General features: G+C 46.9%; 1 protein-coding gene across 7 annotated transcripts in view; it reads left to right on the forward strand.

Annotated features, from left to right (window-relative positions):
- Positions 1 to 12731, forward strand: part of CTNND1 (catenin delta 1) — a 45056-nt gene that overhangs the window by 10058 nt on the left and 22267 nt on the right. For 4 of the 7 annotated variants that reach the window (XM_055424167.2, XM_055424169.2, XM_055424170.2 and 1 more), the window contains exon 2: positions 12117 to 12233. The exons of 2 other annotated variants lie outside the window; for them this stretch is intronic. The gene's annotated coding sequence lies outside the window, so the exon portion shown is untranslated. Of the gene's footprint in view, positions 1 to 11449; positions 11587 to 12116; positions 12234 to 12731 lie in introns of all 7 variants that reach the window. One more of the 7 variants, XM_088843348.1, reaches the window with a different exon arrangement.

The following is a 12731-nucleotide window of genomic DNA, read 5'->3' on the forward strand; positions in this document are numbered from 1 at the left end:
CTGTCTGAAAAGGAAGTGCTGGCTTCCTTCCTTTCCTCCTTGGCTAATGCTGGCCCACTCAGAATATGGCTGGGGGAGGGGCTGGTCACAGTAGTGCTTTCACTGGCTATCGTGCCTGGGGAGGTCAGGTTATATCAGTGTGGAAGAGCAGAAGCATTTGTTCCCTTCTTGAAACATGGAGATGGATGCGGTGTGGACTGCTTTCTACTTGACCTTATGTAATGCCTTTGTGCTGCGTTTGCTGTTGCAGTCCAGGAAGCCTTCCAGTCTCCAAGACATCATTTCACATTAAACCTTATACCTCCCCTGTATTCCCTGACATTTGAAAATAGACCAAGGAGGGAAGAAACTGAAATCCATTTGATACTGAGGGGTAGGTTGTGGAAAGGAGAGCGTAAATGGCAGAGGGGAGTGGATGACAGAAGTTTCGTATTTTTAAACTGAGCCAAGAAAGCATTCCTTCTAAGTGGGGCCAGTTGGCACTCTTCCTGCTATTTTAGTTCTGGCTTCTCCTTCCTACTGGCCAGTCAATTGTATTAAGTGTTTGATGTGAGTTTGAACTGTGGTCTCTGGGGCTGGGGGGAGGGAGGCGGGGGGAAACAGCTGGTGCCTTCATCAAGCTGTCTCAATTATGCTTCTTTTCAGGGTGTTTAGGGGGAGGGTGGTAGAGGAATTGGATGTGTGTTAGCAGAGTCCTAGCAACTCTCAGTAGTGGGATTGGATTCTTGGGCACTTTTAATGCTATGTGGGATGTTGGCTAGTTGGAATGTAGCAAAACCTTTTCCCAATCACATTCTTTTCTCTGCCTCCCCTCCTTCCAATTCTTTGAGCTTTGGGCTGACTGGGAGAGAAAGGGGTATGTGTGAAATTATATAGCAGAACAGATTCATACTTTCCTAACCGTTTAGTATTCAGCTTAAGTCTCGGTCCCTTCCACTGACTTTCTCCTTACTTACTTGTTACTGCTTTGGCTGGGTTTTCTGACTGTGTCTGCAAACGGCCAGATAGGATAGGAGTAGAAGCAGGGCCTCTGGTGAAGCTGTGCTGAATTGCAGTCAGTTGGCTGTGCTGGTCTGCTTCCCTCCCTCACATTGTGGGGTGACTGTATTTCTGAGTCAGCGTGCATTTTCTGTCTCACCTGCTCAATTTGGGGCTGAGAACTTGCTGAGTATCCCTTTGGAGTAACAGCGACATTAATACTGGTGTGTCCGGTTCTCTGTCTGGGATGTGTGTTTTTTTAAGTATCTTAAAACACTTAAAAAAAAAATCTTAAACTTTCCTACTGTACTGTTTTATCTGCTTTTGGTATAACCATCTCCCACGAATTTATTTGGCCTGGAGTATGAATGAAGGAGAATTGGGTAAGAATACTAACTTTTAAATTAATACTAATGTTTAAAGTTATTCCTGAGTTAGTTTGAGTCAGTGCTGTGTAAGAGATTTTAAACTGTGTGTGTGCCTCAGTGATGGAGCTTGAGTGGCTAGGCTCTGGTCTGAAGTACAGGGTGAATACAGCTGAATATTCTTTTTTCTGTCCAATCCTAGAATGACTTGACTGTTGTGTCTATACCTGCCCCACCTCCTTGTATCTGCTTATATCATAGCCAGATGTGGACTAAATGCTGTTTTAGACTTATCTCTGTGCAGCCACATGTACCATCCAAATCAGGTTTCCACACAGGGGGCTTCTAGCAGAGCCAAGAAGGAGAAAGGAGGGGGAAAAGATGAGAAATAACCGTGTATCATTTACTTGTTAGTTGCCTGGAATGTCCCTCTGGTTTGAGAGCTCTGTGCTGTAAACCTTGTGCTGTGCTTTATGCAAGGGGAATTGAACCCTGGGGGCAAAGGGTGTTACTTTGGATTTCAAGAATCTGGTTAATAGGGCTTGACGTCTTCCTGCATCTTTGCTTCTGGAGTTTAGGGCTAACACCCAGTGGGCTTGTATAAGACAATAGAAAAATGTATCCTTTATCCCATTCTTGGTGTGAGCTGAGGGCTCTTATAGGGAGGGAGGCTTTCCTTCCTGATGAGGTGCCAAACCTACAGCCCCTGATCCACTCCAGGGGCAGCAGTGAGCAGGAAAAACTGAGTTTGTAGTGTTGACCTTTTTTGCTGCAAGAACTACTGTGCGATCCCCAGGAGACCCCCTCAGTCCCGGGGATGGAGAACTTTGCTCCTGGCGTCTGCCGGTGCTTGTTCTGCCTCTGCGTAGGGTGGAGTCTGCTGTCTTTTGTTTGTTCTCTGTGGGGCCTTTTAGAAAGCAGCTTTATGCTTGTGGCGAAGCGTTTGAAAGACTGAAAACAGTAGAAATTGGTGGTAGAGAACAGGACCGAGGATGTGCCCTAGTTTTCCCAGGTGGGAAGATTCTCTTGACTGAATTCAGATTGGTGATCAGGTTGCCGTGATGAGGCTTTCTGTGAGATGTATCACACACAGCTGAGCTGAGTATAACACCAGCAGTGGCTTTAAAATCCCCAGTCCCCCAAGTGAAGAAACTAGCCAAGAAGGAATCTTGAGAATCACCCCAGCCCCTTTGAGCCCTTAGGTCCTCACACAGTATCTTTCCGCCGATCCTTAAAGGCCTGAGCTTTGTCCCCTGTAGCTTGGGGCAGGGAAGAGGGTTGTTTTCCCTGAACATGATAAGGAGCTGCGCGGGGCAGAGAGGGAGCTCGGGCTGGCGATTGGTAGACAGGATGCCCTGGAATGCGGTTGGCTTGCAGCCCAGAATCCAGCACTTTGTATTTGTTTGTTTCTGGGAGACTGTGGTCTGGGGCTACTGTGACAGGAAGTGAGGAAGCTGGGAGTGGGGGAGCCGAGAGGGGCGATGTCTTTGTGGCTCTCCTGTGAAATCTCTTTGTCCCTGGAGAGCTGCTCCGCTGCTGGCTCTACTGAGAAGAGAGCAGCCTTTGTGTGTCCAGTGGATTTCAGGACAGCGAGTTTCTCTGAGGGCTGGGGAGTGTGAGTTGTGACTGTGGCCTTTTGCATTTAGCACTCGAGTTAAATAAATGTCTACCATCTCTTAATATTGGGGATCTCACTGACTCTTTTATGTGTGCCGCTACTATTTATAGATCTCTAGGATTTAATTAAGGAAGGAATATTAGAAGGAGATAATTTTTATTTTATGTTATTCACGGTATATATTGCAGATTTTTAAAAAGTATAAATTTATTTTAATTGGAGGCTAATTATTTACAGTATTGTAGTGGTTTTGCCATACATTGACATGAGTTAACTATGGGTGTACATGTGTCCCCATAGTGAACCCCCCTCCCACCTCCCTCCCCATCCCATCCTTCTGGGTCATCCCAGAGTACCAGCCCCGAGAACCCTGTCTCATGCATTGTAGAAACAGGCAGTGGTCCAGTTGATGCCTTAGTCCATACAGAGCTGGAGAAACCTACTTATTTAAAAAAAATTATCTTTGTATTTATTCATTTCATTGCGCCAGTGAATGGGGGATCCATTTCCCCTGACCAGGGCTCGAACCTGGGCTGCCTGCATCGGGAGCATGGTGCCTTTGGCGCTGGACCACCGGGGGAAGCGCCGCCCCCGCCCCCGTTTTTCAGTATTGAGAGGTACTGGCAGTTCTCTGTGCTCTAGTAGGCAACAGGCGGTCGTTTTCCGGGATTTTCCCCGCTCCGTCTAGACTGAAACAGCACCTGTAGCTCTCCCGCCCCTCCCTACCCCCAGCTTCCCCTTGTTTTGTGTTTTCCCTGCCCTCCATTCCAGCTGTGAAACAGGCATCTCTTCTCAATTTGTGGATTGGGTGGCTGAGTCTTCAACTTCTTGCGGAGCTGGCTCGTCCCTGAAAACACAGACAAGTGGCCTTTGATTACCCAGGAGGACAGCTGCCCTAGAGGCAGATTGCTGACATACCGCTAGAACAATCCCTCCCCTCTGTTCTGATGCTGGCTAGCACAGTCTTCCCGCTTCTAGTTCCTTCTGTTTTCTCTCCCACCTCCGATCTCTGCTATTGGTTTAGTGAGGTGTCACATCAAAAAAGGTAGTAGGGATATTTGTGATTAGATTTTCTTTCTTGAGCTGTGCTTAGAGAATGTGGCAAGTAGCCAGATTTCAATAGCAGGCCTTTCAGGGGAAAAGTAGGTGATTTTGTACAAACTAATACTTCTTTTGTTTTTCTTAGCTTTTCTCCTGAGTTCTTGTTCCTTTTAAAACAAGAAATCTAAGGTGTTTCGATTCTGGCTATTCCTCTCCAGAACTGAGTAAGGTCTTACTCTTGAAAATGAAGGCAGTACCCAGAGGTCTAGATGCGTCCACCTCATCCTTTGTCACCGCCCCTCCATCCCCCCGCCCAAAATTTGCTTTTGGTCACCTTCTGTATTGAATTAGAATGGCTTTTAACCACAAGAAACATAGTTCATATCCGTGTCAGTCTTTCAAGGGGAAGGAACATGGACTTGGAACAGAAACGATGCGTTTCTGCCACTTAGTAGTTGTGTTGACCTTGGGCAGGAAACTGAATCATTCTGATGCACAAGTTTATTCATCTACAAAAGGGGCCAACCTTACCTCAGAGGTTGTTGGAAAGAGTATGTGTGTTTATTTATAGGCAGAGGTCAGTAATTAATAACTCACAGCTATTCTCCCTCTATAAGGTCAGATTTTCTTCTTTTAGAGAGAAGCATTTCCTTCAGCTATCTGCCCTGTGGCTGAAATAGGACCCTCACACCTCGTGATTTCTTCGTGGACTCACACTTGTCTCTCTGTCGCTTGTGTCAAGAGTTGCACCCTAAAACCCTAAACCTAATGGAACGGGTGTCTGGTTGCTCATTTTAGGGCTCAGGGCTTTCTGAAGAAGCTGGACTGTAGATATGATTCAATTACATGCTTTCAGCTTTTCCAGGTCATCTTCAAATAATGGGCAAAAAAGTCGGTGGGAATACCAGAGATAGAGTTAGGCAGTTCGGTGAGAGGCTGCCACTTTAAAAAAGGAATGTGAGCTCAAACAGTTGGGTGACCTCTAGTAAACCTTAAGGTTAAGCTTTTTTCCCGTGGATTTTTTTCCCCTAGCCTGTGGTAGTGAAGAGTGTAAGGTACCCTAGTTAAGATTTCTCTTTTATGAGACAGAAGTGAAACTGCCCTGTCCGCTTTGACTAGACTTCTGATTCCCTTTGCAGGCCGGCCTCCCTCTCTCTCTCCCACTTCTTGTAGAATGGAGAGAGGCTTTCCGCCTCTCCCCTGCCTCCAGTCTGACACCTCCCTCTTTTTTTTTTTTTTGACCCCTCCTTCTTATCTTTGTTTCCTTATCGGCCTCTCCCTAAATCTCTGCTTTCTCCTTATAAGGCTGGCTGAGGTGCCTCTGGCAGGGTTGCAGCAGGGATACAGGTAAGTAACTTGCTGTGTCTCAGACTCTCAGGATTGAGAGGAAACTCAGTGTTATCTGTCCCCGCGGAAGGCCTTGGGGAGGCACGTGGGTAGTGGGGCAGGAGCAGGAGGCAGCCTGGCCTGAGAGATCAGAAGGACTTGTTAGACCAGTCCTGCCTGTGCGTCATACGCCCTCCAGAGAAGCAGGTTTTGTTTCTTTCCATACCGTTTCAGTCCTGGGCCCCCTCAGTAGGCGAGAGCCACACCCTTACTTTGCTTCAAAGCCAGCCTAGCATTTAGCCAATTTAGTGTGTTACGGTTTGGGGGGCTCCCAGAATACTCGGGAGGGGACCGAGCAATAAGAATGGACCATCTGGTTTCTGAATTAGGGTCAAGATGGAGGAGGTGATTTTTTTTTTTTTTCTTTTAAAGTCACAGTAAAAAACATTTAAATCCTGGAACAGGTAACTAGAATATTTAAGGTGTCCTAGTGACCCATCCTAAAGGAGACCAGTCTTGGGTGTTCATTGGAAGGACTGATGCTGAAGCTGAAACTCCAATACTTTGGCCACCTCATGTGAAGAGCTGACTCACTGGAGAAGACCCTGATGCTCGGAGGGATTGGGGGCAGGAGGAGAAGGGGACGACAGAGAATGAGATGGCTGGATGGCATCACCGACTCAACGGACTTGAGTTTGAGTGAACTCCGGGAGTTGGTGATGGACAGGGAGGGCCTGGTGTGCTGTGATTCATGGGGTCGCAAAGAGTCAGACACGACTGAACGACTGAATTGAACTGAACTGAAGTGACCTATAGAGATTGCTAGCTCAGCTGCCTTTTAACAAGGAGTGTTTCTTTAAAAAAAAAAATTTCATATACTTAGTTTCCTTTTTTTCCTCAGAAACTCCAGTGAGATAGCATGATCACTCTTTTCTCAGAGGAGGGTGATTTACCAGAGACTCCCTTAATTCATTATATTTAGGTGGCGCTAGTGGTCACACATTGGAGAAGGAAATGGCAACCCACTCCAGTGTTCTTGCCTGGAGAATCCCAGGGACGGGGGAGCCTGTGGGCTCCCGTCTATGGGGTCACACACAGTCGGACACGACTGAAGTGACTTAGCAGCAGCAGCAACAGCAGTGGTAACAAAATCCCGCTTGCCAAGGCAGGAGACTCAGCTCGATCCCTGGGTCAGGCAGACCCCCTGGAGGAGGAAATGGCAGCCCACTCCAGTGTTCTTGCCTGGAGAATCCCATGGGCAGAGGAGCCTGGCGGCCTACAGTCCACGGGGTTGCAGAGAGTCAGACAGGACTGAAGGGACTTCGCATGCACATGATGGTGGATACGGGGAAACCTGGGCCTTCCTTGTAGAGACCCCTTCGGTAAGCCTTTGGGTGCTCTTAAGTGGAGAAGCTGGGCCTGTCATAAAGCAGGCCACGGGGAGCAAGGAAACTGCCAAATACTTCAGGCGGGTCAGATTCTGGAATATCAGTTCTGTGATTCCGAGAAGTGCCCAGTTGGCAGGAGGTTGTGAAGTGAACAGAGTCCTCTTTCCGTCTTTGTGCAGATCCTGTCCAGGGTTTGAGTTAGTGTAGGAGTGAGTCTTTCCAGCAGGGAGAAATACTAGAATTGTTCTGACTGAGCTTCGAATTGTTCTCAGTTCAGATGGTGGAACTTCAAGTGGTGGGTGGGGTGCTTAGACTTTGGACGTTGGTATAAGCACTCTGTGATAAGAAGCCCTGGAAAACTATCGACAAAATATATTCCTTTTGATTTAAAAATAAAGTGCGGATTTTCTCTTTGTGTGGTTGAACGGGACTATTTTGGTTTGAACGTGGCAAATGCCAGTCAAGGCAAATGATACCTTTACATGTCTAGCACACCGTGCTTTCGGTTTGGTTATGCTCCGTAGCGTCACAGGTGCCGTGCTTTACTGACGTGTGCTCAGTAGATGGCTCGGCCTGTACCTGCTGAAAGAGCAGTTTGGAATCCCTCGGATGATGCAGGTGTTGCTGGTCATTGCTTTAGAGAGAGGACACGACTTACCTTTGACTCTGTGATGACGAGATAGAAGGGCTACGGAAGATAAGGATTGACAAAATTGACAAAATTGAACCTGGCTACAGAAGACAGGATTGCTTTCTTGGTTTCCTCCAGAGCCCAGAGACTGTTCTGTGCGGTTTAGAGTTTTCCATCTGAAGACTAATAATCTTCCTCTTTCCACAGAGATTTATATGCCTAATTTTGGTCATCTCTTTGCATATACTTTCCTTGGAAGGAAAGTTATGACCAGCCTAGATAGCATATTAAAAAGCAGAGACATTACTTTGCCAACCAAGGTCCGTCTAGTCAAGGCTATGGTTTTTCCCGTGGTCATGTATGGATGTGAGAGTTGGACTGTGAAGAAAGCTGATCGCCGAAGAATTGATGCTTTTGAACTGTGGTTGCTGGAGAAGACTCTTGAGAGTCCCTTGGACTGCAAGGAGATCCAACCAGTCCATTCTAGAGGAGATCAATCCTGGGTGTTCATTGGAAGGACTGATGCTGAAGCTGAAGCTCGAATACTTTGGCCACCTCATGCGACGAGTTGACTCACTGGAAAAGACTCTGATGCTGGGAAAGGTTGGGGGCAGGAGGAGACGGGGATAACAGAGAATGAGATGGCATCACTGACTCGATGGACATGAGTTTGAGTTAACTCTGGGAGTTGGTGATGGACAGGGAGGCCTCGTGTGCTGTGATTCATGGGGTCGCAAAGAGTCGGACATGACTGAGCTACTGAACTGAACTGAACTTGGATGTACTTAGCTGAATTGTGTGGAGGTGTGAGACAGGTTCAGAGTCACCCTGTCTATAGCTTTACATATCTTATAAAGCTAAACTCTGAAAAGTAACAAAAAATAAAGCTTGCATGGGGTTATTTATAACTTCTCCAAGGTCTCACAGTCTGTTTTTGGCAAAGCCAGGTCTTGACCTCCAGGTCTTTTGACCTCTGGTCTGGAGTTTAATCCGCCCCCCCACCCTTAAGAGTGTGAAGAATTCCTATAACCTGTAGTTTAGAACTATAGCTAGTGGTGAAGGGGAGGGTGTGGAGATGAGTGGTTTCTTCAAACGCCCTACCAGCGCCTCCAGAAACCTTAGTCCCTCACGTGAGCTGTGTATCAGTCACTCAGTCACGTCTGACTCTGCGACCCCGTGGACTGCAGCACGCCAGGCCTCCCTGTCCATCACCAACTCCTGGAGTCTACCCAAACCCATATCCATTGAGTCGGTGATGCCATCCAACCATCTCATCCTCTGTCGTCCCCTTCTCCTCCTGCCCGCAATCTTTCCCAGCATCAGGGTCTTTTCCAGTGAGTCAGCTCTTCGCACCAGGTGGCCAAAGTATTGGAGTTTCAGCTTCAGCATCAGTCCTTCCAGTGAACACCCAGGACTGATCTCCTTTAGGATGGCCTGGCAGTAGTGTCAGTAGTAATAGCTTCTGTGCGTCAAGACATTTTCTGAGTACTTGCCACGGGTTATCTCATTTAATCCTCGCAACCATCCTTTGTATTTTGTTTCTCCCTGTTTCTCCATTTTACAGAAAAGAAACCTCAGGATTACAGAGATTTGCCCAAAGTCATATAGCTAAGAAGCAACAAAGCTGAGATTTGAACACAGTCAGTGTGATTCCAAAGTTGATATTCTTAACCTCTAACGATTCTAATTCCAAACCATTTCTGCAGCCAGTTTACGGCAGAACATCATTGTGGGGACTGTGCTGTTGGCAGGTGGCTTGTTTACCCTGGTACTTGGTTGACACTGCTGAACTGTTTGGTCTTTCTGGGTATCTGATTTAATTCAACTTTTTTTTTTTTTTTGGTTTAGAATTCTTATAGAAGAGATTGGATATTTACCGTTGTCCGTGCTTGAATATGGGAACCTTGTAGATTCAGGGTCCATAGGTCTTGGCTTGTTAAGAATAAAAAAGTTATTCTCAGAAAATGTAGTGATTAGTTGAATTTCAAGTTTCACCTGTTCACTTTGCTTCCCTCCCCCACCTTGGGAATTCTTAGTGATCTTTTTTTTGGGGGGGGGGGGCGGTGCTTTTACTGCATGTCTTGCAGGATCTTAGTTCCCTGACCAAGGATTGAACCTGAGACTGTGACAGTGAAAACCCCAAGGCCTCGTCACTGGGCCACCAGGGAATTCCCAGTGATCTTTTTTTAGTAAGAACAAGTGTAATCCATTGCAAATATTAAGTGGCATACCGGTAAAGGTGTTGGCCTGCAGTCTTGAGGCTTTCTTGACTCTTAACTGCCAAAATTAGTTAATGGTTTGCAGATTCTGGTCTCTAGGATAATTTGCTTTTTATGCTGTGTATGTTTGGCATGAGACTCAAGTCTCAGAGTTGTGAGGTGATGTACTATATAGCTTACATAACTGCTGCATTCTCTTCCCCCACATATGCTTTCCTTTTCCTTCCATTTATTTATTTTTTTAATCCCATTTATTTCTTATATGGAGACATTATGGGTAACCCTTTAACCTAAAGATAAGTAGGAACTTTTTCTTTTCCCTTTTTCCTTTGATATTTGGGAATAAACCTCTTAAGAGTTGTAGGAGAGAGGTGTTGGACTATCATTTTATATTGGACTTAAGTTCACAATTTGCTGTTAACTGAGACCTTGGGTAATTTCTTCACCTGTAGCCCGTTTTCTCATTTGTAGTAAAACTTCCTTAGAGTCCTTGGAAGGATTGCCGGGATAATAAACGTAAAACACTCAGTGGTCGTCAGTTCTCTTCACTTCCTTTTGTCCTTGTTAATACACTGATAAAGCCTCAAGTAGGGAGTTGAGAGTTGATTATAGCAGATGTGTAATTCTGTGATGGCTGCCGGGCACTGAAGAGAAGCACCCTACGTCCCAGAAACACTGGTCTAGGTGGGACCACCTAGTAAATAGTGCTGGAGTAGGGAAACCAGCTCATCCACTCCTTGGAACCCAGGTATGCCCTTGACCCAGTGAATTTCATCTACTGGTTCACAAAATAGTTTTAGGCTGAGGCATTATCATTAAGTAATGTAATTGGAAAACAGAGTTAACTCTTGAAACAGTACCTCACATTTATATAATGTCCGTTGTCTCAGCTGCTTCTCGCTGTGGCTCTGGGTTAGGCTGGGCTGGCGGTGTTGGCACCTTAGAGATGAGAGCATGGCAGGCCTTGCTGCCGTCGTTGGCTCGTGGCGGAGCCAGCACGGGGTGTGTCTCCTGAGTCCAGTTCTGCCCTGCAAAGCTCTGCTTCTGTCCTGTTCCGGGCAGATAAGCCTCCCCCATGCTTTTAGTCCTAGGAATCTGATCTTCTCTTTCTTCATGTTTCCACCTTCTCCAAATGAGGGCCAGGTGGTCCGCTTTAAAAACCATGGAGATGGGAGAAGCTAATGTCTCCAGATCCTGCTTCCTAAGTTGGAGCCCTGGGTAGCGCCCCCTTCCCCTTCCTAACGTCGTGGGGGCAAAAGGCGGCGATTTTATGGCAGACTGACAGTTTCTCTTTGCAACAGGGAATGTTGTCATTGTATGCCTGATAGTAGTGGTAGTTTGGTCTTTTATTAGCAAAGAAAATTACAGGGTGGAGACTGCCCGACTAGTAACTACAGTTCAGACCGGCCTGGGAGAAGCTCTCGAGCTCAGAGTGCTCTTAGTATGCAAGGTTCGTAGGTCATTGATATAGTGGGTAAGTGCAAGTGCTTAAAATTCAGTGATAAAAATGAAAGGGAGAAACATTTTTTAAAAATAAGATTTTTGAGTGGCCTGTTGGAATGTAGGGTATTGAGAAAGTGACAACGGTCTTTGAACTTAGAGGAAGAACAGGGGTTGTTAAGTGGCTGTGGGAGCCCAGAGCTCAGGCTGGAGGACCGCATTCCTGGACTTAGGGCCTGGATCCACTGGGAGGAGTCTGGGTGATGGAGAATTAATTAAGGAGTCTGAAAAGTGAAAGTTGCTCAGCCTGTCCGACCCTTCCTGACCCCATGGACTATATAGTCCATGGACTTCTCCAGGCCAGAATACTGGAGTGGGTGCCATTCCCTTCTCTAGGGCATCTTACCAACCCAGGGATCGAACCCAGGTCTCCCTCTTTGCAGGCAGATTCTTTACCAACTGAGCCACCGGGGAAGCCCAAGGAGTTTGTTGGGCGCCTGCTTGTCAGTTCTTCTGGATACTCTTGCTTGCTGAATGCTGCGTACACAGTGAAGCAGACAGGCCTGAGTGCCTGTGCTCGGTAGGGCCCTGGGGAGCGTGGGAAAGGGAACTGAAGCAGAAGGCTGGGCCTGGCTAGTCCCCACATGCCTTCCCCAGCACGACTATTGCACTGGTTTCCCAACGTCTCTGTGGGCATGCTGGGACTGGGCTCTTGACGTTTCTGCCTTAGGGGTGGGGAGGAGGGGGAAGGGTGTTCCAAAAGCAGTGTTTTCTGTCTTCCCAATTTGGTTGCTGGGAACGGGGTAAATGAATTTCTATCCATATTATAACCTGCTCCTAGTGCTCCTCAGAAGTACAGGTAGAGAAACTCTGACATGACCGCCGAATCGAGGTTTTATTGAAAACTACATTCAGGGTCCGCATATTTGAAAACCGCAAAGTCCAAAGGGCATCTGTCACATTAAGCGATTCCAGGTCATGTTTTAAATTACGCCCATTCCTAGATTGTTGTCTCCCCATATCTGCCCTTGCTCCCCCCCCTTTTTTTTAATACATTAGATATATTTTATTTTCCTCTTACTCCTGTTTTTCCTCCACGTATTCCTACAGCTCTCTCCTTCCTGCTTCCTCCTTGCTGTGGTGGCTGGGATGCTTCTCCCATGATACTTTGGATCTAGCCTGGGCTGTTTTCTCTTAAACCAATCAGTTGCGACCTTCTCTTAACAGGTGTGTATATAAATGTTTATTAACAATAAAAATTTGTTAAGTGCATTTTTTCTGGCGGGGTTGATGGGAGGGTGGGAAATGGAGGAGAGGGTTTATTCTGGAACCCACCTTTCATCACGGTACATTTGGGGCTCTCCAGAAAGCCTCCCACTGCCACCGTCCAGAGAGGGAAACCCTGCTCGGCCCAGCAGGGTAGCTGCGGTGCCCCTCCACTTAGCAGCCAACTCGGTAGTTCACACCACAGGGTATGGGGCCCTCTTCAGCTCCGAATAAGTATCATTGATGGTGGTGGTTACACACAAATCCTCTATAGGTGCTTGGATGTTTACCTTTAGTTGGAATAAGTAAAGAGGTAAGAATGGAACCTATTTAGAGCTTCCTCCAGGATGACAGGGATGAGGAAGTGCCAGCTATCGACTCAGGGTTAGTCTGTGAACTGCTTGAAGGGGCACCTTTATTATGGTTTCCTACTCCACGAGGAGGTGTGGGGTCACTGAC

The sequence above is a fragment of the Moschus berezovskii genome, chromosome 14, assembly GCF_049115385.1.
Source record: "Moschus berezovskii isolate FMDL1 chromosome 14, NW_MosBer_1.0, whole genome shotgun sequence".
Lineage (NCBI taxonomy): Eukaryota > Metazoa > Chordata > Mammalia > Artiodactyla > Moschidae > Moschus > Moschus berezovskii.